Raw genomic sequence first — 26,370 nt, 5'->3', positions numbered from 1 at the left:
ATGGTAAGGTGAAGACATTTGACTGCTAAAATTTGGTCAAAAAGGCACTAAATCGGTCATCAATGTACAAATAAAGAGCAATATATTTTGTGATTTCAAAGTATATCGCAAACAATTTTCTTGAGCATGATTCTGTTAAATGAGAATGAGCTACTGTTTGGAGTGAATTGAAGGTTGACCTAAGGATCCTGTTAGAGCTCTAGTGAGACGCTGTATAAGAAAGTGCTTGGTAAAGAGCTATGAAACTTTTCATAGAGCACAGGGTCATCAGAATGGAAGCTGAAGTCAGACAGGCTGGAAACTGTCAGATAGTCCCAGGTCTGCTGCTGGCTGGCTGTACACCCTGGGGCAAGTTATTTTACCCCTGAAGCCTTAGTTTTCTCATACATAAAATGCAAAAGAATACTATCTACCTTATACATTTTTAGTGACTACAAAGTGAGCTAATACACAGAAACATTTTAGCCCAGTGGCAGTTCATAGCAAGAACTTAACATAAGCAATCATCATCTTCTTTTTCTTCATCATCATCATCATCAGAGCTCTTACTGTTAATCCTACAAAATGTCAAGATTGCCAAAAAAAAAAAAAAAAGGAAAGGTAAAACAAAAGTAAGCAAAAGTGCTGCTAAATCACATTCTTAGAGTCTCTCGCCCAGAACAATCTGCAAATTGGTCTCTCCAGGCTTGTCCTCCTCAGACAGATGTTCCCAGCTATCAAAGTGACCTTATGGACAGAAACCTGACCATATCACTCCTCTAATCTCTTTCACAGTTGCCTGTTATCCACTGGGCAGAGTCTAGGTTTTTAGGGAGGGTCTTTCAGAACTGAGCCCCTGACTGCCCCTTCACCCTTAGCTCTGACCAGGTAGACCAGATTTGATCAGGTAAATCAGCTACCGCCTGACCAAATCCTACTGGGTTATGACTCAGTTAAGAAAACACCAAAAAAATGAGTAACTCAGCTTAGACTGTTACTTCTTGGGAAGCTACGTGCTTACCCATTTGTCAGATTGCTTTATAAATACTCTAGAATGTGAGTTCCTTATGGGTAGGGTCCCAGGGCTTACCATATATGTACTCGGTATATTTTAGGGGCTCCATAACTATTTCCAAATGAATGGCTGAATGAATAAATGAATACACCTCAGATAACCAGATGCAAACTATAGATTTGTAGAGTTGCTGGAGCCAGTATAAGTACCTTATAAGGGACCAAAAAGTAACATTCTTTTCCCAATCAAGTTTGAAAATAATGAAAAGATAGACATGGAAGTCTGGCAGAAGGAGATTAAAATGTCATCCTCGTTACTGATAAAGATTATAAAGAAATGCATGGCTTGGGCGCATGACAACAGCGGGCTTCCTAAAAGACTTACCCACCAGCCACAGCACAGCTTCCACTAGAGGACTTGCCTCCGCACAACTTAGGGGCAGAAGAAGAAGACCAAAATGTGTACTTCCTGAGGTCAGCTTGCTCCCAACTACACAGCGCCAGTTTATTTCTTAAAGGCACTAATGAGACATGCTTCTTCTCTGGGACAAAGTGAGTCAAATAAGGGAGAGAGACCACAAAGGTTACAGCAACTGATGTCAGTTGGACTTGTAAACAGGAGCTAAGGGAAGTTGCTGTGCTCCCATCCCCCTTATCCTTACGTGCACTGATTGATTTAGACGCTGGTGATATTTCCCACAAGTGACAGGAAAAGTGGATACCCCCAAATTATATATCAGTCAGTAGATTATCTTTTGACTTCCCCTCTCTAATTCCCCCTTTTCAGTTGATCTATGAACACAGATTGAATGATGTACTTAAACTTCTTATCAAGATTTTTAAATTGTTTTTGTTTCTAAAAGATTATACCTCCTCTTTTACTCAATTAATTCAATTCAATTAATTCAATTTAATAAATATTTATTGAGACCCTGACAAGTGTCAAACACAGTAGAATATAAAGATGAGTGTATCATAGTGATCTTCTGGTGCTTACAATCTAGTCAGCATCTTCTGGATCTCTTCTCTTAGACAGAGAAAAGGAAACTCAGTTACTTATGAAATCAAAATGAACAGAGAAAAATATTCCTTTTTTTTTTTCTAATTTCCAAATGTTCTGAGTAGTTAAGTGACTGTTTACCCAGAATTTAAGACATTTCTCTTCTATCATCAGCATTAGAGCCAAGATACTAGGGATAAAGTTCACAGAAACCTCTGGGGAGTCATTTATCTTCTCACATCTCATCCACATTGCCCCATCGCAGAGGCCTGCAATTGGTAAAGAGAGGAACTGGGTGAAAAGGTTTGGACGGATTGTTCAAATCCATCATCACCACTGGAAAACAGCTCAGACTAGGGGATGAATGATTTCACCTCCCTGCGTGAAGGCATCAAACTTACTCCTGTCCTCTCTTATCTTCCTGGATCTTCCATTGTTCTTTTATTTAAAAAAATGTTGATATCTTATATTTCTAAGAATTTTATTTGTTTTTTTTTTATTTAACTAGATTCTAGAAGACTACCCACATTATTTTACTATATCTTAAACTCACAATAGTTTTTTAAAAATTCTGTTTTGTTTTTATCTCATTTTGTCTTACATCTTATCACCAACTGGCAGAGCTAGTCAAAAGAAACAGGGATTACAAATGATTCTAATTCCTAAGAGATAGAGTCAGGGTCTACTCTCAACTTCAACTGTTTAGCCAAACCATATGAAGAAATGTGTAATTTTGGAGTAGGCCTCCAATTACACAAATGTGTAATTTGATCTCAGGATTGTTCCTTATTGCCAGAAGAGCAGCTTCTTTTCTTTCGCCCACTTCCATATCTCTATTAGATTAATAGCAGGAACACAAAGTAATTTGTAAAGGAAATTGGCATTTTCACTTTGGAGTAGCTTGGCAGCATATACGGCATGAGGACAAGCAGGAAATCCAGGGCTGATATTTCTGCTTGGAAAAAAAGAGAATGACATAATTAAAGCAATCAAAAATTCTTTACTTGAGATGCATGTATAAAATAGCATATGGATTCATAGCAGTGATTAAAAATATATATATATGTATATATATATACATATATATATATATATATACATAGATATATATAACTTTGGGGGCACATATAAATCTTTTGTTTCTAAACATCACGAATAAGGAAAATAGCAAAAAGAGGCAACACATCCCGGAGTATAAGATTATCGTTGTCTCCATGAAGGGCTATAGGATCTTGGGCAACCAATTATACTTCTATGCCTTTTTTCTAGCTTTGTAAAGAAAAACAGAAAAGAAAGTCATCATGACATGTTTTTTTTAAATCTCTATGCCTGTTCAGATAGGATAAATAAAAGGAATCGGTAGACAGTAGAATCACAAATCTTGTAGGGACGTCTCCAAATCATTTTGCATATGCATTTAAAAAATTTTAATGTATTATTTAATAATGACCCAATGGAAGGTATATTAAACAGATTTTAAAAGAGGATTTCATGTACTAAAAAAATAGTCATGATTGGGCTAAAAAAAAGGTCAGATAATATTCACTTAATAAAATATACAGTGTTTGTTTTGGGTTTTTTTTTTTTTTTTTTGCCCAAAGCATTTTGAAGCCGTGAAGGAAAATGGGATATTCCCAGGAATAGTGGTAAGCACATTTCTGGGGTCAATAAGCTAGAAGGGGATCTTTGGCAAAAATTTTCTTAGAGCCGTCAATTTAAATCCATCTGGAGAAGCAATCAGTACTCCTGTAATAAAACCCTGGCTCCATAACATACCACTGTAATGCCCGATGTAATGCTCCATTTTTATAGTATGTTTATCCTGTATTTAATATGACCCAACACCTAGCAGTGTTCAAATATAAATTTGAATAAATGCTGATTATTTCATATGAGATATGAGAATATCAGATAGGGATATCTATCTATATCCATCTAGCCAGATATATAGATAATATACATGATGTAAATATAGATACAAATATAGACATGTATGTAGGTATAGATGTACCCCAGGTTAAAAACATAATTAAGTTCAAGTTGGGGATAGATAAATTCATAAAGACTAATTCACCAGTAAGATGTTGCATTACCTACCAACATTCATATTAGGTTGGAGGGCCCAGAGTTAATTATTAGGGCATCTCATAGATAGCATGAACAGGCTATGTCAGGGAGAGTTATTCCTTCCAATTCTGGGATGGACCGAAATAGAGAAGATCTGTGGTGCTGTTTTCCATGATGTTGGCTCAGGAGTCTTGCCTTTGACTGCAGTCTTAGCTGTGAGCTCTGCCCAGGTGGACCACATCTCTTGTCTGATCCTTGCCAGAGAAGGACCCAGAAGTCTTGCTCACGTACACCTTCAACCACTGCCAACAGCTACCACAACTCCCATCACAATTCAGCTCTTTCTACCAACTACACATTAACCTATGTGGAATCATCATCTTTCCCCGAATCTTCAACTGTTTCTGTTAACGATACTGTTTGCTTGTATTGGTATGGAATTTGCAAACTTAAAATGTTTTTAAGTTTTTATTAAAGAAAAGAAACAAAGAATACCAAAACAGAAAATTATACAAATTATTCAAATATTTTTAAGACCATGCCACCCCACACCCCTACATTCCCAGTCCCCAGAGGAAAACAGCATGAATTTCAGTGTTTCTTTTCTTTTTTTTTTTGCAGTTTTCATATTTATTATTTATGACATGCATTTTATTACTAAAATGTAATAATGTAGATGATCAGCAACTCTGAAAAAATCACATAAGTTCTTCCCAAATAGCCTTTAATTCAGTCTTTCTTTTCTGACACTTAGGCATTTCTTCTGCTTTTAACAAAAGACGACATTATGCATATTGGTTTATAACTTTCTCTTTTCACTTGAAATGTATTCAGGTCAGTTTATTTAGATTTACTCACATGATTCCATTGCATAGATATACCATAGTTTACTTAACCATTACCTGACTGATGGTGATTTCGGTTTTTTAACGTTGTGCTATCACAAACAAGGCTGCAGTAAATATCTTGGCACATATAATTTAAGTACTTTTGCTATCACTTCTTTATAAGATAGATTTTTAGGCATGACATTGCTGGATCTTAGGGTATCCCATGTGAATAATTTTTAATAGATGCTGTCACAATATTGTTGTCAGTTTTGGATTCTCTTGTCCTTTATGCTTCTCCTTTGTAGACTCCAACTCCAAGTCTATGGAAACTTCCTTTGTAATATCATCCTGCCATTTAATCCAGACCTGATATCACCCTGACTACATTTTTAAGATACTATTTAGACCCTAACATGCTTAGACACTGACTTTAGCTTCCTAAGTGATTTTTCTCTATCTGGTTTCTCATTCTACACATTAGAGCCATATTAATCTTCTCAAAAATTATCTTATGTATATCACATCTCTATAATCCCCATTGCCTAAAAAATAGACCTTAACCATGCATTCAGTATCCTTCATAATCATGTTTCAATTTTTCTCATTTTATCCTTATGTCTCCTTTTAAAAATTTGAGAGTGAGGGACGGATTGGGAGAGAGATCTACCATGAACCACAAACTCTTAGGCACTTTACATGCCTTAAGTATTTTAATGGTCATATCAGTTTCAGAAGAAGGGAAACTGATGGATTGGGAAGGCAATTTACTCCCTACCCCAGAGCTGTAGCATCTAGAGTTGTGGTTTGAAATTTAGTATATCTGACAGCAAAATGCATGTTCTTACTATCACACTATATTTGAATTCAATTCAGTAAATATTTATTTGACATATACTCCATGTAAAACACTTTGTTATGTGCTAGAGAGCATTAAACATTTAAAAACCATGGAACATAACTGACATTTAATCATGATGCCTGCCTCTCTGGCAACAACTCCCTCCGGGCAGTGAGCTTCCTGCCAGGGGACCTGGTCCCTGGCAATAGCTGACTGAAACAAAGGTAGGCACCTGTTCTGGTGATCTATTGCTACTAAACAAGTCACCCCAAAATGCAGTGGCTTAAAACAATGACAATATTTATGGTGTTCACAAATCTGCAATTTAGGTAAGTCTCACAGGGGACATCTTGTCTCTGCTCCACTCAGCATCAGCTAGAGTGTATTGAAGGTCAGGAATGGGAATCATCTGAAAGTTTGCTTACCCCCTAGTCTAGAAGTTGGTGCTAGCTGTCAGCTGGGTCCTCGGTGGAGACTGTCACCTGAAACACCTTCTATGTAGTCTTTCCGGCTTGGGGCCTGGGTTCCAAGCACAAGCATCCCTAAAGGGTCAGGACAAAGCTGTTTTGCCTGTTAGGACTCAGCCTTGGAAAGTATCACTTAGTATTACTTCCACTGCAGCTATAGGCCCACACAGATCCAAGGGGAGGAAATGTAGACCCCAACTCATGCTGAAGGACTATTGACATCACCTTGTAAGAAGAGCATGTGGGATGCTGCTGCCCTCGTTAGAATACCATCTGCCACAGGACCTATGGATGTGCCAGTGACCTGTTGTAGGAAAATAGTCCAGGATAATCAAATTCCCTTTCAAGTGAATATAATTTACAAATAAGTTAGAGACTAAAATAGCTGCTGGAGATTCATCTGGAAGGACATAACAGAGAAAGAGGAGGAGGACATGATAGAGCATACATTCACTGACATTATGGAGCAGTAGACACTAGGAGTAAAAACCCGAGTCTTATTCACTTTTCTGTGTATCCTCAACAGAGTACAGTACAAACACATAGTAGGGGCTCACATGTGTCACATGAAGACATACATGAATGACTGGAAAGAGGGGACACAAAAGAAGAGGTAAGTTTGGAGACGAAAGATGAGATTCTATTAGAAATATGTTGAGCTTAAGGTTCCAGCTGTAGCTCCTCCCTGAGATATCTAACAAGCAGTTAAGAAGGTGGGTCTGTGGTTCAAAAGAGAGAGCAAGGAAGCCATGCTTAGGAAGCCATGGCCAAGGTCAAACTTTGGCTGAAGGAGACTTTCAGGGAGGAGCATGTAGAGGAAGATGGATGAGTAAAGCTCAAGCAAAATAATGAGTGGTTAATGTGAGGCTTTAAATCTGAGTCGGATTTAATGTCTATAATATCTGCTTCACCACTTTCTAACTGTGTATTTTCTTAGGTTTGGCTACTTAATCTCTCTGTTCCTCAGGATCTTTTTTTAAAATTAATTAATTAATTTTATTTTTGGCTGTGTTGGGTCTTCGTTGCTGCATGCAGGCTTTCTCTAGTTGCGGCAAGCGGGGGCTACTCTTTGTTGCAGTGCGCGGGCTTCTCATTGCGGTGGCTTCTCTTGTTGCGGAGCACGGGCTCTAGGTGCATGGGCTTCAGTAGTTGTAGCTCATGGGCTCAGTAGTTGTGGCTCGCGGGCTCTAGAGCGCAGGCTCAGTAGTTGTGGCGCACGGGCTTAGTTGCTCCACGGCATGTGAGATCTTCCCGGACCAGGGATCGAACCCATGTTCCCTGCATTGGCAGGCGGATTCTTAACCACTATGCCACCAGGGAAGCCCCTCCCCAGCATCTTATTGAAACATTGTTATAATAATACAAACTACTCACAGGACTGTGGATTACCTGGTATAATGCCTGCAAAGAGCTTAGAACAGAGCCTGACACATAGCAATCAATGTATGTTAATGACCATAATTCTTCTCAGTTTTTTGTGGTTTTTTTCATCTAAAGTTCAGGATTAAGCAGAGGAAGAGCAGAGAATAACACTGGGCATGAAGGCTTTATGAAACCTTGTGTAATAGTCCTAATGAATAGCTGTGGTTACATTTATCACTGAGTTGCCAAGCATCAAAGAGTTGCTGACTGTTAATAGTTAAGAGCGGGTGACAGGGTGAGTCATATTCTCTAGACCAATATTTCACAAAGTCTGTGCTTTTGGGTGTGCTATAGTAATATATGTTGCATCAAGAAAAAAAAAGTATGTTCTATACTCAAATAAATTGGAGAAATGCTGAGTTAAGATTAAATAGGCTTTTCTTAAATGTATATGCCAATACGAGTTATGGCTGGCTAAGAAGGAGATATAGAGCATCATTTCCCCAACTCTTAGGTTTTTATAGGGATCATTCTGCTAAACCAATGTGTAGAACACAACTTCTCAATGTTAGTCAAGGAAAAATCTCTTGGGAAACTTCTTAAAAATACATATTAGTGGATCCACCTCCATAGATTCTGATTAGAAATTCTGGTGTAGGGTTAAGGAATCTGTATTTTTTAAAAAAACTCCCAGGTGTCACCTTGCCTCCAGGCAGCCCCGAAGAGTAACTGACCCCTCCCACAACCCCCTTCTCTCTTTCCAACCTATTCTGCGATAAATGGCTCCCACAAAGAGAGGCAGCAAAAAAAGGGGGGGGGGTAATTCTGCCACCAAGGAGATGACTAGAAAATAGAATATCAACATCCATAAACACTTCCATTGAGTCGACTTAATGAAGCATGGACCCCAGGCACTCAAGGAAATCTAGAATCTGCTGTTTATAAACAAACAAATCAAACCAAACAAAAAAACCTTCTTGGGAACTCTCAATGTCATTATTTACACTAGCTCAAGAGAGCTATCTAGGGCTTCCCTGGTGGCGCAGTGGTTGAGAGTCCGCCTGCCGATGCAGGGGACGCGGGTTCCTGCCCCGGTCCGGGAAGATCCCACATGCCGCGGAGCGGCTGGGCCCGTGAGCCATGGCCGCTGAGCCTGCGCGTCCGGAAAAGAAAGCTATCTGAACTGAAGGAATAAGGACTATCCAATAATATATCTAAGTAAGTTATCCAGGAAACATAATGAGGACAAAGATTCATCAAACAAGCATAGCATAACTTTTACCTTCATACCTGTTATGCTTTCAAACACCTTCAGACAGTCGACTGTCAATATGGATGAAAGCTAATGATTTGATTATCATAAAATATAATTAGGCAAAAGTAGTTGTAGGCTCTACGTATAAAGAAATTCAAGGAACTTCCCTGGTGGCGCAGTGGTTAAGAATCCGCCTGCCGATGGAGGGGACACGGGTTCGAGCCCTGATCCGGGTAGATCCCACATGCCGCGGAGCAGCTAAGCCCGTGCACCACAGCTACTGAGCCTGCACTCTAGAACCCGAGAGCCACAACTACTGAAGCCCATGTGCCTAGAGCCCGTGCTCCGCAACAAGAGAAGCCACTGCAATGAGAAGCCCGTGCACTGCAACGAAGAGTAGCCCCCGCTTGCCACAACTAGCCCGTGTGCAGCAATGAAGACCCAATGCAGCCAAAAATAAATAAATTAAATAAATAAATTTATTTAAAAATATGTAAAATAAAATAAAAACAAAGAGAAGTAATCTAACCAAAAAAAAGAAATTCAAATTACCGCCCCATGGAATTAGTGGTAATCTGACAGATTTCTAAGAATTCCTAACAGAACTTTCAGGCAGTCAGATTAGACTTTTTAAACCTACTTAGGACTCATATCTAACACAATGGGGATATTTGTGCTCTCTGTGTGCCTGTTTAAAATTTAATCTAGGAAAAAGCTCCCTAACTGAGATTTATTTGAAGATCAAGAGAGACCTGAGAATATGCTGATCTAAGAGATATACTGTTAAATCTAATTTAAGAGCGAGTGTCTGAGACCATTTGGAAACAAGACAGTTTTTTCTTGTGAACATCCTAACTCAGAAGAATTTAGCAAAGAGTGAATGGTTATATATACTTCTACTTTTACAGCCTGCTTTAAAACTTTTATGATAAAAAATAAAAGAAGATAAAAGCATAACATACCTTCCAGGCATCTCTTTACCCACTCAGGCAGTTAATCATTCTATATGTCTGACAAGATAGCATTTGGTTGCAGTCACTCTCTGCCTTTTCCAGCACCCTTGGTGCAGAGGGGATGGGAGTAAGGATAAATTAGCCTATGAGAGGCCACCCATGCTGCACTCTCCCAGACTGGAAAAAGATAAAGAGACATGACCATTAAATGCAACACATGGTCCTATGTTAGAGCCTATAAAGAATATTATTAGGACAATTGATTAAACTTGAATGGAGTTTGTGAATTCAGTGTTCGTCAGTGATAATTTCCTTATTTTAATCCTTATGTTGCGGTTATCTGGAGAATGTCCTAAACTATTCAGGAGCGATGGGCACCACATTCCAAACGTACCCCCAAATGGTTTCAGAAAGAATGTTTTTGTGTTATTCTTGCAGCTTTTCTGAAGTTATTCTGAAATTATTTCTGAAATTGTTTGAAATTATCTTAAAATTAACATTATCTTTAGCATTTAGAAAGACTACATTCATTTTATCGTTTGTGTTAGTTTATCATTTTTCTCAGGTTCTCTAGGTAAACTACCAAATCACCTGAAAATAATTTTACTTCTTTTAACTAAATTCCTGTACCCCTTATTGTTTTCTCTTTTTAAATTCTGCTGGTTAATAACTCCAGGACAGTGTTCAATAGTAACAGAGATAGTGGACATTCCTGACTTTTTCCTAATCTTATTAGAAATTCCCCTAATATTATCCCATTAAACACAATTTTGGCTTTAAGAAATATGCATCATTTCCTATTTTCTTGAGCAATTTTTTTTTTTAATCAGGAAGCATCTTTCAAGAGCTTTTTTCTTCATCTAGGGAATAGTCATGTGATTTTTACTCTTACATCTACTAATGTCATGCTCATATTAATAGATTTCCTAATACTGAATCATCCTTGCTTTCCAGAAATGAATCCCACTTGCTCATGGTACATTATCTTAATGTGGTATTGTGTCCTGTTTTTAAATGTTTAATCTAGTATTTTTGCGCTGATATAGGATGATTGCTTGTAAACATATTTTCATGTTAGAATTGCGTTCCTCTGTACTGTTTTTAGCAGAACAGCCTCCATGAAATAGTGCTTGGTGGTAACAGAAATGATGTGGGAGGAGGTGTCAGGGAGAGATGGAGAGACTTGGCATTAGAGTCACACAGACCTTTGGGAGGTTTCTGGCCCCCTCCTCTTACTGACTGAGTGACCTTGGAGAAATTATTCCTGCTCTTCTACCTTCTATTTCCTCATCTGTCCAATAAGAGAACCATGGGTTGTGTGAGGACAAAACGATGTCTATAAAGACTTCAGTACAAACATACATAGATACAGAGAACAGAGTAGTGGTCACCAGAGGAGAAGGGCACAACGGATGAAGGGGGTCAACTGTATGGTGATGATGGAAACTAGACTTTTAGTGGTGAGCACACTGTAGCAATATACAGAAGTCAGACTATAGTGTTGTACATGAAACTGATATAATGTTATAAACCAATGTTACCTCAATTAAAAAAAAATACCAGTACAATGTCTGGCACAATGTAAGCCCACATAAACATTGGGATATTTTACTATAAAGAATTATTTTTCTTCTGCTGCTTCTCATATTATGAAAATAAACGTAGTGTTAGGATATATGTAAACAGATATCATAGTTTCCTCAGGAGACCCTTAGTGCCTCAGCTTAAATGGTCCCCAGGATTCTGCTATGATCACCGAGCCCAGACCGGCTCAGTGAGCCAGCTTTGTATTTTGTCCCTTCTTTTATAGTCAGCCCATTCCAGACTAGAGGTTCCATGTAAACAGTAAGTGCCCTGTGGGGGACAGGGTGGGGGACTGTGAAATGAATGGAAAAGGAAGATAAAATTTCTTGAATCCCTACTACATGCCAGGGGCTAATTTAGGTCTATTTGTAGTTAATAGGTGAGGAAAGCTGGCAGGTAGCATCAAGATCTCAAAACCTGAGAGAACCAGCTTAGGGGAAGGGGTGGGTGTCGTCTCTCTATCTAAGAGTTGAGATTAGCTTTTGTTCTTTTCTCCTTACCCTCTCCAAGAAGAGGAGAAGGGAAAGATGCATTATCTCTGAGTTGAGCTCCTGGCTACTTACTCTCTTAGTCAGTGTTCTGAGCCTGGGGAACTCTTTCTGTACGGGGCTATGGTCATGCTTCTAGGACTCCTGAGTGTGGAGAGGGTAAGGAGAGTGCTAATTTATTGATGCATTTATTCTACATCTCTTTATTAACTCAGAGATGAAAAGGCTGTCTACCACTCTAAGACTGGTAGACAGAGAATTGTGGGCATGCTGGGGAGAAAGAGGTTGGCCTAAAGACACTGGCATTTGTGCTGAACCTAGAAAGTTGAAGCTAAATAGAAAAGCAAAACCTGTGGGAGACAGCATAGTGCAGGTACTAAGAAACAGGCTCCAGACTGACCCAGACTGGGGGCTACATTTTGTCTCTTTCTTGCTGTTGACCTTGAACTAGCTCCTTATGTTTTCTGAGCTTTAATTGTATTGTCTGTAAAATGAGGGAAAAGGACCTAATATATATGGGTTCGTGGTGAAGGAAATAATGCAGGGAAATCACTTAGCCTAGTGCGAGTCCTCAAAGATAATGGCTGTTATTATTATCTGGTCTTCAGTAGTGTTCCTCAGTCTTGCCTTTGTCAATAGTCCTTTCTTCAAGTTTCTTTTTTTTTTTTTTTTAAACAGCTACTGAGATATGATTCCCATAACCATACAATTCATTCATTTAAATTGTAGAATTCTGTATTTTTTAAATACATTCATAAAGTTGTCCACAGTGTATATTAGAACATTTTCATCAACCCCCAGAAAAATCCCCTGCCCGTTAGCAGTCGCTCCCTACCCCTCCTCCACTACTCCCCACAATGAGCTCTAGGCAACCACCAATCTATTTTCTGTCTCTATAGACTTGCCTGTTCTGGACATTTCCTATAAATGGAATCATACAGTATGTGATCCTTTGTGACTGGCTTCTTTCACTTAGCATAGTGTTTTCAAGGTTCATCTATGTCAGACCATGTGTCAGTACTCCATTCCTTTATATGGCCAAATAATATTCCATTATACAGATATACCATTTTATTTTACACATTTTATTTTACACATTTTATTTATCCATTCACCAGTTGAAGGACATCTGAGTTGTTTCTACTTTTTGGCTATTATGAATAGTGATGATATGAACATTTGTATTCAAGTTATGTGTGAACATGTTTTCATCTCTTTTGGGTATATACCTATGAGTGGAATTGCTGGGTCTTATTGCAGCTCTGTGTTTAATCTTTTGAAGAACAGAGAGACTATTTTCCCAAGTGGCATTTTACATCCCCAAAGCATGTTATCCTTTCCAACATGTGATATTATCTGTCTTTTACATTATAGCCAGTGTAGTGGGTGTGAAGTGGTATCAAATTGTGGTATTGGAGTGCTTTTCCCTAATGAATAATGTTCAGCTTCTTTTTATGTGCTTATTGGTCATGTGTATATCTTCATTGGAGAGATATCTATTCAGATCCTATGAGCATTTTGAATTTTAAGTTTCTTTTAATATTCTAGATACAAGTCCCTTATCAGATATATGATTTGTAAATATTTTCTCCCATTCTGTGGGTTGTGTTTTTTCTTTCTTGGTATTATTTGTAGCACAAAAGTTTTTCAAGCTTCTTTTTAATTTTTTAACATCTTTATTGGAGTATAATTGCTTTACAATGGTGTGTTAGTTTCTGCTTTACAACAAAATGAATCAAGCTTCTTTTTAATGTAACTCATGGAAGTCTATATTTCAGCATTTAGCTCCTACAAAAATTTTCCAGTTGGTAGACTTTCAATGGAAAAGTTGGTCTTGTACTTCACTGACAAGAATAAAGCCCTCAGTATGTAAATATCCTGTACTCTTAACTCCTTCCATCACACAGCTCTTGACCTATGTAGGTATCTATCCCCCTCTCCTTTCCTTTATTCATCCTCTTGAAATGAGGAATATATATCCTAGTCAAGGCCAGCCTTCCAACTGTAAGATGACCTCGTCCCCTCCATCTTCTCCCAGGAACTTTAATATTTTAATAAAATATTAAAAAAAATATCTGCATCCTCCAAATATACATCTCCAGCCATGGCCATGATCTCTTCCCTGCACTTCACTTGATCTATAGATATCCTCCAACCCAACATGTCCAAAATTGAATTCCCCTCCTCATGCCATATCTGAGTCATCGTGAAAATCAAATGAGAAATATTTGGCATAGTAAGTACCAAACAAATGGGAACCCTAACATGATGGTGGGACCACATCATCTCCTGAGGCAGCCCTGAGTCTGCAGAGAAAACTGGACATATGAGAGCTGTGGGAGGTCTGACTTAAAGTCAGGAGCTCCGTGGGGAGCTCTTAAGAACAAGGACATTGGCTTCCTTTTCTATAATGAGATTTTGTAAAACTTAAATGATATAATAAAGACAAAGTACCTAACATGCTGGTAAATAATAAGCATGGGATGAAAAATAGAAAATAAGGAACAGTAAACCCCAAGCAGAAACTATGTGAAAAACGGATTCTTCTCTTTGCCTAAATATTTGCCCATTGATTGTTTGCCAGCATCCATTTTTAAAAAAAATCTCTAATTATTTTATCCAAAAGTGTGCTTTTGTCGGTGGTGGTTGGTGGTGGTTAGTGTTGATAGTGTGAAAGTTTTGTCATCCTAAAGGATAGTCAGCAGTGGGAATATAGGATGACCCAGGATATCTGTTTTTCAATTTCGACAGCAGTTTGTGTTTCCCAGATGTTAGCTCTGCTGACCTGCAGCTTTCAGAGGTCACCTCAGCTTCCAGCTTCCCACTCATGGTATCTCTCTTTTCTTGCTGAGCACAGGCTGGCATTGATCCCAGTTTCTCCTTTGAGATTCAGCAGAAGATCCTGATGGAGGAGGATAATGCCCAGAGAGAAGAGCCCAAGGAGGACAGAGTTGGTGACGGGCAACATGTCGTGAGATCTCCCTTTGTGTGCACTTCATCCTCAGAAGTTTTCAGTAAATATTTATGAGTACCTACTCTCTGTGATGCATATTGGGAATGACTTGGCATTTCCCAGTATAAACCCGGGAGTCCAGCAAACACCAGGAAGATAGTCTGAGGCTGTCAATTCTAGCCTGGAGCTTTGATCATGTGCTTACTTACCCCACTGAGCACGTGCTGAGGTTTTGTTTGGACCAGGTGCTGAGTGACAGGCAGGCCAAAGCAGCTGATGTGGAGAGGTCTTTTCCAGCGACTCATCAGTCATTCAAAAATCAAGATGCACACAAAAAGGGGTGGGATGGGATGCAGAGGGAAAGACATGAAGTTTTAGGTGCTCTAGAAGAGCAGCTGATCCTACTGTCTCCTTGCAGGGTCGGGGATGAGGCTCCAACTCAGTAGCTCTCCAATTCAGGGCTCACAGTGCTGGTTGTAATCTTTGTAATGTGTTCCCCAGCATCAACAAAATAAATAGATTCATAAAGTGTGTATTTTCCTTATTATTTTTTAATATGCATCAGACGATCAAGTTACCAGGGGACGGGGAGCGGGTGCTCAGGGATGTGCTCGGGACCTGGTTTAGTTGACCTCACCAGGATTAGCTGATCATCTCTGCACTGCAAAGTCCTCCTCTAGTAAGGGAGGATGATTTCAAGCTAGATTTAATTTTTCATTTACTTATTGTGCTACATTTTAGACACAGGAGTTAAAATAGAAAGCTCCTGGGTTACTGAAGTTTCTCCAGAGAAACAGAACCAACAAGAGATGTATATGTATATAGAGAAATATATATATATATTTATATTTTATATAATAGAGAGACAGAGAGGGAGAGTGCTAGAGATAGAGGTAGAGATAGAGAGACAGAGAGAAAGAGAGAGAGAGGGAGAGGGTGGTTTAAAGACTTGTCTTACATAGTGGGGGCTGGCAGGGTTGAAATCTGCAGGGCAGGCCCAAAGCCTGGAAATTCAGGCAAGATCTGATGCTGTAGTCTTGAACACAGGTTCCGGGGGACACGCTGGAAAGCGATGTAGTGTTTCTATGTTAAAATCTTGAGAATTCCTTCTTCTTTGGGAAACCTCTATATTGGCTCTTAAGGTCTCAACTATTAGATGAGGCCCAGTCATGTTATGAAGGGTAATTTGCTTTACTCAAAGTCCACTAATTTAAATGCTAATCATATCTAAAAACACCTTCACAGCAACATCTAGTCTGGTGTTCTACCAAAAAACTGGGCACCATAGCCTAGCCGAGTTGCTATAAAATTAACCATCACAGCCCTCTAACCTGAGGGAGTTTATGTCTTGAGCAGAGACAGATGATAAAACAGAAAATTTGCAATCCAATAACATGAAGTACTTTAGCTCCTAACCAAGACCTGGGTGGAGTTAGGAAAAGCTTTCTGGAATGTATGATTCCTGCACTTACTATTGCTGATTATGAGGAAAGAGGTGAATGAATATGACACTTGTGAATAACTGCAAGTTGTTTATGATGATTGAAATGTCCCCTCCTTGCAGGGAGAGGGCAGAGGAAACAGTGACCTACTAGTTAGGAAAATAACCTGGAGTAACCAGATGACTTACTTTTTTGTTTATTTGTTTAATGCTAAAACAAGGATTCTGGATTTATTTTATCTCACGTCTTGAAGGAGTCACTGAAGAATTCTTAAGTGTAGAAGTGATGAAATTAGATTTTCAGTATTCAAGACCAATTTATGTAATTATTCAACAAATAATTTATGGTATCTGTCACGTATGAAGTACTGGGGGAGGCACTGGGCATATAATGGTACACAATGCAGAAGTTCCTTGACCTCACAAAGCTTAGAATTATAGGGGTGGGGGAGGTGAGGGAATGAGGGGAGAAAAAAAGACAAATAAAATAATCACAAATTTTAATTTGTGTTATTGAGAACAGAGCCTTGATTCAGAAGCTTATCATTCCAATGTCTGCTTACTCCTGTCATCCCCGGCCATCACATCCCTGCCATAAGTGCAAGCTTCAAATACTGAGTAATCCCTCAGCAACTTCCCTTTACCTCATCCTGTCCTTTCTTGTACTGAAGATGGGAGCAGTTCGAATGGAAAACAAGGGATTGATATTTCCAATAGGATCAAAGCATTCAACTATTTACAAAGTCATAGGGAATTTAACATGGATGCTAATAGCCCATGAGAGATAAAACTTTCTTTTGGAGACTAACTACCAGTGAATTATCCATTAGAGGTAATGTTGCCCTCCACCCATACGGATCCTTCAAAATTGCCTGTGTAAGGAATTCCCCACCTGGATCATCACTTCGATTAACTCAGGAGCCAGATAGGATGAAAGACAAAACTAGCTTGTGAGACAGCAAACCAATAAACCACATCAGGGCTTGGCTTGATAACATGGCCCATCAATGCTCAACAGACCAGAGGAATGAAGAGCATGTAGGTGATTTCCCTCCACCAGCACTCCAGCTGTTGGGGTCCTCAGACCTCATCAGGGCTTTTTGGAGAGGAACCAGCGGGAGAGCCACAGAAACTTCTGCAAGCAGGGGTGGGAGAGAGGGAAGGAAATGCACTCTTTAATCATATCCACATTTGCCTTCTTGACTAGCAAATTCATTTCAATACCTGTAACTTCCCTCTTGTGAGTTCTTGGGTTCATACACCTTCTATAAAGCTAACTTTTAATATTAACATTAAAGGTGGAGTGTATCTATCCCACGTTAAATTTCTGGAGATTCTTATGTCAACGTTATAAATATAACACATACCCTGGAGATCAACCTCTTGAGATGAACAATAAGAGAAGGACCTTTTTTTTTTTTTGCGGTACGCGGGCCTCTCACTGTTGTGGCCTCTTCCGTTGCGGAGCACAGGCTCCGGACACGCAGGCTCAGCGGCCATGGCTCACGGGCCCAGCCGCTCCGCGGCATGTGGGATCTTCCCAGACCGGGGCACGAACCCGTGTCCCCTGCATCAGCAGGCGGACTCTCAACCACTGCACCACCAGGGAAGACCCAGAGAAGGACCTTTTGAATAGAATTTCTTTTTGTTCCCATTTGAGAAACCCAGTAAATGAATTTCGATTACCTTCTTTAGGCATATTTGTAACTCATAGAAATGCCTAGTTCTTGTGAATAGCCAGACATTCAAATGAGTCTAAAAGAACTGTACCAGTCATAAGCATCACTATCTGTATCTCAGAAATAAATGCTTCAAACAACCACTTAGAAATTTTTGAGCACTGATGCTAAATATCTAGTCAGAGATGGGTGGTATGTAATAACGTTTTACTAGCTCTCTTAACAACTCCCCTGAGAGAAATTACCCCCATAATGTGAAATATTTAAGAAGGTCAAGCACAGATGAATGGATAAAGAAGATGTGGCACATATATACAATGGAATATTAGCCATAAAAATAAATGAAATTGAGCTATTTGTAATGAAGTGGATGGACCTAGAGTCTGTCATATAGAATGAAGAAAGTCAGAAAGAGAAAATCAAATACCGGATGCTAACGTACATATACGGAATCTAAAAAAACAGTACTGATGAACCTAGTGTCAGGGCAGGAATAAAGACGCAGATGTAGAGAACAGACTTGAGGACACAGGGGAGGAAGAAGAAGCTGGGACGAAGTGAGAGAGTAGCATTGACTTATATACACTACCAAATGTAAAATGGTTGGCTAGTGGGAAGCAGCCGCATAGCACAGGGAGATCAGCTCGAGGCTTTGTGATGATCTAGAGGGGTGGGATAAGGAGGGTGGGAGGGAGGCTCAAGAGGAAGGGGATATAGGGATATATGTATACGTATAGCTGATTCACTTTGTTGTACAGCAGAAATTAACACAACATTGTAAAGCAATTATACTCCAATAAAGATATTTAAAAAAATAAATAAAAAGGTCAAGCAAGTAGCCCTAAGTCCCAGGTGACACAATTGGTTCACTGGAATATTGTCACCGAATTTCCAGTTCAACACCTGACCATAATAGTCAAAAGTTACCTGTTTCGTACTTAGTTCTGTGAGAACTCAGGATCTGTAACTATGGAGTCATCCAAAGATTAAAAGATGGATGGCAGTCAGGAGTGGGCAGAAATTCAGTATTTTAACTGGGCCCTTAGTGAAAATTCAATTGAGCAGCTTTTTCTTGGACTGAGAGCTTTGTTTAACATATTAGGAAACAGAATCTGGACCACTTTATTGGAGTGTTTAAATTCTGTGGCTGGAGCTCATCTTTCTCTTTCATCCTACTCCTATATAATCAGTTTCCACTTCCCACATAGCCACTGGCTCTTCCTGTATTTGTCAGGCAAGGAGGAGCCAGTGCAAGTTTAGAGCAAGGAAATGACATAATTAACATGGTATTAGATGTAAAATCTAAAATTCAAGGCCTCATCCCTTCCCTCCCCGCAAGTGCCTCCCCAGCTCCCTCGATCTTATCTCCCAAGCCTCCCTCCATGTACTGTAGGTTCAGGCAGGCTGCGTTACTCACCACTTCCCTAACCTGCCTTTACCGCCCAGCTGCTTTGTGCATGTTGTCTCCTCTGCTGGGAAGCTGTTCTTTCAATATGAAGGCCACACACGTTGTCTTCCCTGATAGACTCATTGGGCAGAGATACTCCTTCTCTGAACTCCTTTGTATCATTTTCTTTAGATTTTGTATTACATGATCACATTAGTTATATGCTAGGCAGTAAATTCCTTATGTATAGACACACAGTAAATGTCTTGTTTTATCTCCACTTCCCACCAATCTAGGCATATTGTGTGGAACAGAGTAGATGCTTAGTAAATCTGCCTCTGTGTTTAACATGCCTCATGATCTGAGTCTTGGCCCCTGCTCTGAGTTGTCAGAAGTCTCTAGTGCATTGAAGTCTGTATATATCTGGCACGTCAAACACTTATCCCTGTAAGACATGGCTCCAAAATAAATACATGAATTATAGTATATTATATTATGTTATATTATATTATGTTATATTATAGGGGAACTTGAATTCAAGGTATGAGATTACTGGAGGGATGGTGAAAGTCAGATGAAAGAAAAATTAAACAGGATCAACAGAGAAGAGAAACTGAGTTCCCAGCAATATCAAGGATTACCACTGATAGAGCACTGTTTTTTTCTGTGATGAGCAGCTAAGCTACAAAGAAAACTCCTTGTTTTAAATCTGCCATGCAGGAAAAGTAGACCAACTCAGGGTCCTCAGATGATTAGAAAAGTAAACCAGATAAACACAGCTGTGATAGGTTAATCTAAAGGGGCTACACACACACACACACACACACACACACACACACACACACACACACACACACACACACACACACACACAGAGCATCCTTTTCCTGCCTGATTCCAATAAAACTCACAGAAAAAAATGGAGACAGATCAGAAAGAAACATTTTGATGCAGAAATTAATCAGATGCTCCAAATGTATTTAAATTATTCTCATAATTAGAGAGCCAGTCTTTTAATAGTTTGAACATAAGGAAGCACATGGGGATAAATTTCCACTTTAATTTTGATTAATTTTCTGGTGTTAATTTGATGAGCTAATGTGTTATTTATACTTAATATATTTGAATATATATATGAGAACACAGTGTAAAATCCAAGTATCCAATAAGATTATTGGAATAAGAATGCATTGAAGGCATAAAAAAAGAGTAGGAAGCAAAAATCTTTAGTACAATAATTTAATAACTTAATTTATAGTAGTACAATTCTATTACATTATACATTATAATATAGTACATTAAATTGTGCTACTATATATTAAAAATTATAATTTATAATAGTACAATAATTTAATAGTAAATTTGACACTGTGCTTCCTTACAAACAGGATACAAAGGGAAACATTGGTTTACACAGTTTTCCTTAACAATGATTGCAAATCCAACGTTAAAATAGATGAAGATACCTTTTCTAAGAAATGAAAGTACTTGGATTTTTTTGAGAGAGAAAATTTATCCTAGCACTACATTCTTTTTTTTTTTTAATTTTAAAAATTTTATTATATATATTTTTTTATTTTGGGCTGCATTGGGTCTTCGTTGTTGCAGACTTTCTCTAGTTGTGGCAAACGGGGGCTACCCTTCGTTGAGGTGCACAGGCTTCTCATTGCAGTGGCTTCTCTTGCTGTGGAGCACGGGCTCTAGGGGCATGGACTTCAGTAGTTGCAGCACACGGGTCAGTAGTTGTGGCTCGTGGGGTTAGCTGCTCAGTGGCATGTGGGATCTTCCTGGACCAGGGCTCGAACCCACGTCCCCCGCATTGGCAGGCAGATTCTTAACCACTGCGCCACCAGGGAAGTCCCTAGCACTAAATTCTAAAAGGAGTTTATGAAGTGGAACTCAACGTCTATAAGGCAGTACAACACAATGGTTGATGTCATTAATAACAGTTCCAGAAAAGGGCAAGTGTGGTTGGAAACTACTCATTTGATGAGGACGTTATGCTAAGTGAAAGCCAGGCACAGAAAGAAAAAAATTGCATGATCTCACTTACATGTGGTACCTAAGAAAGTGGATTACAACACATAGAAGATAGGTGTGGAAAGGTGGTTACCAGGGGCAAGGAGGCGGAGCTGGGGATGGGGGATGGGATGATGTTTGTCAAAGGGTACAAAGTCGCAGTTAAAGGATAAATAGGTTTAGAGATCTAATGTGACAGCATGACGATACTGTGTTGAATATTGGAAATTTGGTGAGAGCAGATATTAGGTGTTCTCATTATACACATAAAAAAGGTAACTGTGAGAAGGTATGTTAATTAGCTTGACTGTTACAATCATTTCATTACGTGTATGTCCATAAAATACTCATGTTGTCTACCTTAAATATATACTATTTTCATTAAAAAAGAAAAGAATAAAAAAAAAAGAAACTACAGTTTTGAATAATCCCTAGGTGCTATCTCCTGTGCAAAGAGTGGTGTCTACATTATCACATTAATTCACAAACATATGGGTTGGGTGTTATCAGTCCCATTTACCAGAATAGAAGTATGGTTCTCAGTGAAGGTAAATAACACACTCAAATTACCTGACTGGTAAAGGGGCTGAGTCAGGGTTTAAACCCAGATCTCCCTGACTCTAAAATCAATGATCTTTCCACTGCCCTCTGCAAATAAAAACTTCTTGATTCTTTTTATAGGCATAATATTAAAGATAACTTTAGTATAAACAGTTGTTCCACAAATTGGACAAGAGTTGAGAGTGACCAAGTTAAAAGCTTCAAAGATTTTTTAGGTTATTACTGCAGGGAGAGGAAAAGATGTACAGATTCAGGACATGAGCTAATCAAGTCCAACCAGCCATTTGGAAAACTAATTCCAAATGAAATAATACATAAATAATTCATCGTATTACTGTGTGCAACACTTCACCTTTCCTTAGCTGAGAGGGGTGGCTAAAGAAAAGTACCATCAGGTACTGTAACCACTACAGATCCTAGAGAAGGGAACAGGGAAGGAAGTTCTGCTGTGCAGTTTACAACACAATATCCCTGGTGGACAACAGGGAATGGCAGACAGAGGTAGGTGTGGCAACAGAGGTAGGTGTGGCTGGATCTGTGATTAAATAGGTCACTTTGTTTTAAAGAACTCAGGAAATGGAAGAAGTAGAAGGAAAGTGCTCATGTCTTTTTATTTTTTCTTTCTATTTAAAAAAATACCATCGTAGGGCTTCCCTGGTGGCGCAGTGGTTGAGAGTCCGCCTGCCAATGCAGGGGACGTGGGTTCGTGCCCCGGTTCGGGAAGATCCCACATGCCGCGGAGCAGCTGGGCCCATAAGCCATGGCCGCTGAGCCTGCGCGTCTGGAGCCTGTGCTCCGCAGTGGGAGAGGCCACAACAGTGAGAGGCCCGTGTACCACAAAAAAAAAAAAAAAAAAAAAAAAATACCATCATAACCTTAAAAAGTTCTGGTAATAACAATTATTGCAATAATAATAGGTGTTAAACTCTGAGCGCCTTCTATACATTTTAAGATGTTGGGGTCTGCTTTTCACATTTAATATAACCCTTGTACCTTGTTGATCTCTTCTATCTTCAGGTTGCCGTGGCATTATGAAAACTCTTGAAAACCATACTAACTCATTGGAAGTGAGATGTTTTGCTGAGTTTAGTCACTTTACAAAATCACATTAAACGAATACTCTTTGAGCCCCTTCCACGCACCAAGTCTTGGAGTGTGGTTCACGCAAATGTGAATAAAATGACCCCTCTAGCCTTCAAGGAGCTTGGCTATAGTAAAAGAGACAGAGATGTCAACAAATAAAACAAGATGGTGAAGGAAGGTCAATGAGGATCATTCTTTTTCTGGTCTAGTGATTTGGAATTACTCATTATACAGATGTTTTCTCTGATATCATTCCTATTTAGAGAAGAGGTGGAGGGGAGTATTGAAGAGCATGAACTCTAGAACCAGGTTGCCCTGTGTCCAATTCTGCCTCTACAAACTTATTAGCTGAGTGACCATTTACTTCTCTGTGCCTCACCCTTTTCACTTACAAAAGGGAAGTAGTAACAGTACTTACCTCAAAGCGTTGTTATTAATTAGTTTGATTAAGACTGTAGTATATTTGGACAAACACCTGGCAGATACAGTAACTATTGCTCTCAATAACTGTTAGCTATATTTTCTTAGATATGAATACTGTCAACCTAACTATGGCCATTCTAGGTGTGTTGTGTTGGTAAACATTCTCCTCAGAACCTTAGAGGGAGAACGACTGTCTCTGAGATGTCTGTCTAGTCAGGAGTCTTGCTGGTATCGTTCGAGGCCACAAAATGTTTGCACCCATAGTGCTTTGGGTCAAAGTCATTCAGTTTTGAGCACCAACTACATGCCAGGCATCGTTTTAGGAGTACTGTGGCTATATCACTGGAGAGAGCAGACAAAAATCCCTCCCTGCACAGAACTTACATTCTGGTGAGGAGAGTCAGATAATAAGCACAATAGAAAAATACATTTTATAATATGATAGAAGGTGATCGTTCTGTCATTAAAAATAATAAAGAAAGCTCACTAGTATGTGGAACGCCTTTTAAATTTTAAGTAGAGTGGTCAGGGTAGACCTGAGGAACATGGTGACGTTTGAGCAGTGTCTTAAAGGAAGTGAGAGAGTAAGCCATACTGGTACTTGGGGTGGGGGAGGAATTCCAGGCAGAGAGGACAGCTAGCACAAAGGCCCTGGGATGGAAGCATACTGTCTAGGACTCTAGTCCAGGAATATTGAGGAGGCCATTATGGCAGGAACTAAGTGAGTGAAGTGAAAGAAGTAGGAGCTTAAATCAAAGAATGGCACATCATGTATTGTCCTTCCAGGCCATTCTATAGCCTTTGGCTTTAGCCCTGATTGAAATGGGGACCATTGCAGGGTCTTGAGCAGAGGAGTGATATGAGTTGTCTCAATGTTTAAAAACGATCGCTCTGGCAGTGTGTTGAGAACTTCCTTCATGGGGACAAAAGTAGAAACAGGGCAAGGATAAAGTCAAGATGTGATGGTAAATTAGGGTGTTAATTAACAGTGGAGGTGGTTAAGTAGTTGAATTTTGGATTTATTTTAAAAGTAGAGCTGAAAAATTTTTTTCTGATGGATTGGATTTAAAATGTGAGAGAAACAGAGAAGTCAAGGATGACACCAAGCTTTCTGGCCTGATATGAGGAAAACTTCATTTGGGACAGGGTGGTTGGGAGACAGAAGGAGGAATTTCAGGATTTCAGTATCAGAAATGGTATGTGGGAGTAGCCTAGTAGGCTAACTGGGCAATAGCCTGGAGCCTGCAGTTCAAGAAGAGATGGTCAGGCTGGAGTTAAAATTTGGGAGTCATTACCACATATGTGATCTTTAGTGTCGTGAGATCACCAAGGGTGTGAGTGTAGATAGACAAGAGATCCAAAGTCCGAACTCTGGGGACTCTCCTGCTCAGACACTGGGAGAAGAGAAGGGACCAGCAAGCAATCTTCTTCCCAAAGAAGACTAAGAAGGAGCAAGCAATGGATTAGGGGGAAAAAAAAAAAACATGAAAAAGTTGTGGAAGTCCAAATAAAAGTTTTCCAGGAGGAACAAGTGTTCCACCATTGATTTCTGCTGATAGTTCGAGTGAGATGAGCCCTGAGAAAATGTCCAGTTTAGGAGTTTGACCTTGACAGGATGCGTCCTAGGGGACAGAGCAGAAGCAAAAGCCCAATTGGAATAAATGGGTAGAGAAAACTTGGAGACAGCTTTTCTTAACAAGGCTAAAGGAGTTTTGCTGCGGCTGAGCAGAAAAAAAGGAGCAAGTGGCTGGAGGGGGAAGTGGATTCAAGAGAGAGTTTTTAAGATGGGAGAAATAACATGATTTTATGGTGATGGGATGATCCAATCGGGGAAACTGCTGAAGCATTTAAGTGTTGGATTGATTCCTGTATGTTTCTGTGGGGAAAAGAGCCAAGACAGGGGAAACTAATTCCTATAAAACACCAAGCAGTTCATAGGTGAGCCTTTCCTATAAATTAGAAGTCAGACTTTTACTTGCACAGATGAAAAGTGCATTATAAATAAGCTATCTGTTGAGTGCCTACTGAGTGCCACTCGTGGTGTCAGGGACTTTGTATACATTATCCGGAAGCTTATTAACCATCCTGAACATCAGCTATCTCTGTCACTACACTGTTAATGACACTGTTGCTAGGAGCTAAAACGACTTGGCCAACCAAAGCCATAGTGATCATAAATTAGTCTGCACTTTATTGTGCTCTTTCTTGCTGTTGTGAGTTCCGCGAGGGCCGACGACCTGCCTCTTTGTAAGCCCAGAGATTCACCCAGAACTTGGAAGAGGTTCACTCACACTCATTCGTGCGGAGATCGACTGAGGCCGCCCTGGGTCCATTTGGTCCCTTTCCGTGGAGACACCCGCCGTTCACATCAGCATTGTTTTCATTGGTTGCAGCAACGAGAAAAACACGTTGGAAAATATAGAAACTTTCAAGAAAAGTAACTGAAAGGAAATCAGTACAAGTTAGTTTAAAATCCTCCGCTGAGGCCGTTCCCCAACCATTTTGCAAAACTGCTTTTCTGACGCATCAGGTGCCTGCCCGCGGGCGAACTGTCGGGAGGAGGTGAGGTCACCTGGAGTTTCCCGGTAGAAACCTCATCGTCGGGCGAGGAAATCGTCGCTCGAGGACGTGTACCCACCCGCCCTCTTCCAGCTCATTAGGAAAGCCTGCCACAAGGTTTCTACCACGGCTGTAAACGCGGCTCCGAGAAGCTGGCGCCCCGTGATGGGGAGACCAGCCAAACCCCTGCTGCAGCAGTAAAAGCCCCAACTGCAAACTGCCTGGCACCTTCACCGACTTCACTGCTCCGAGTCCCTCGGTGCCCGCCGCGGTGGTTACGAAGGGGGCCGGGGCACAGGACCGAGCCGGGCGGAGCCCACCACCGCGACCCGAGGGGGACCGCACCCGGCGGCTGGGTGCCCGCAGCGCGCCTTCCCTCCCTCGCTCTGGGGACCCGGCCGCGCCGACGCGCCAGGTGAGGAGGAGGC

The 26,370-nt window shown here is 40.0% G+C and overlaps 1 long non-coding RNA gene across 3 annotated transcripts; it reads right to left on the bottom strand.

Moving 5' to 3' along the window:
- Positions 1 to 1,897: 1,897 nt before the first annotated feature.
- On the bottom strand, positions 1,898 to 25,819 carry LOC132521216 (uncharacterized). 3 transcript variants are annotated; one of them, XR_009540767.1, is made up of 5 exons: positions 25,675 to 25,819; positions 15,000 to 15,852; positions 9,775 to 9,942; positions 6,421 to 6,499; positions 1,898 to 2,945 (listed from the first exon to the last, which is right to left on the bottom strand). It is a non-coding gene; the product is annotated as an uncharacterized LOC132521216 (long non-coding RNA). The 3 variants fall into 3 exon arrangements; XR_009540769.1 differs by having other exon boundaries at positions 15,749 to 15,852; XR_009540768.1 differs by lacking the exons at positions 1,898 to 2,945; positions 6,421 to 6,499; positions 9,775 to 9,942 and having other exon boundaries at positions 12,970 to 15,271; positions 15,749 to 15,852.
- Between the last annotated feature and the right edge of the window lie 551 nt (positions 25,820 to 26,370).

Source organism: Lagenorhynchus albirostris, chromosome 5, assembly GCF_949774975.1.
Source record: "Lagenorhynchus albirostris chromosome 5, mLagAlb1.1, whole genome shotgun sequence".
In the NCBI taxonomy this organism is placed as follows: domain Eukaryota; kingdom Metazoa; phylum Chordata; class Mammalia; order Artiodactyla; family Delphinidae; genus Lagenorhynchus; species Lagenorhynchus albirostris.
This window is presented reverse-complemented; position numbering and strand designations above follow the sequence as displayed.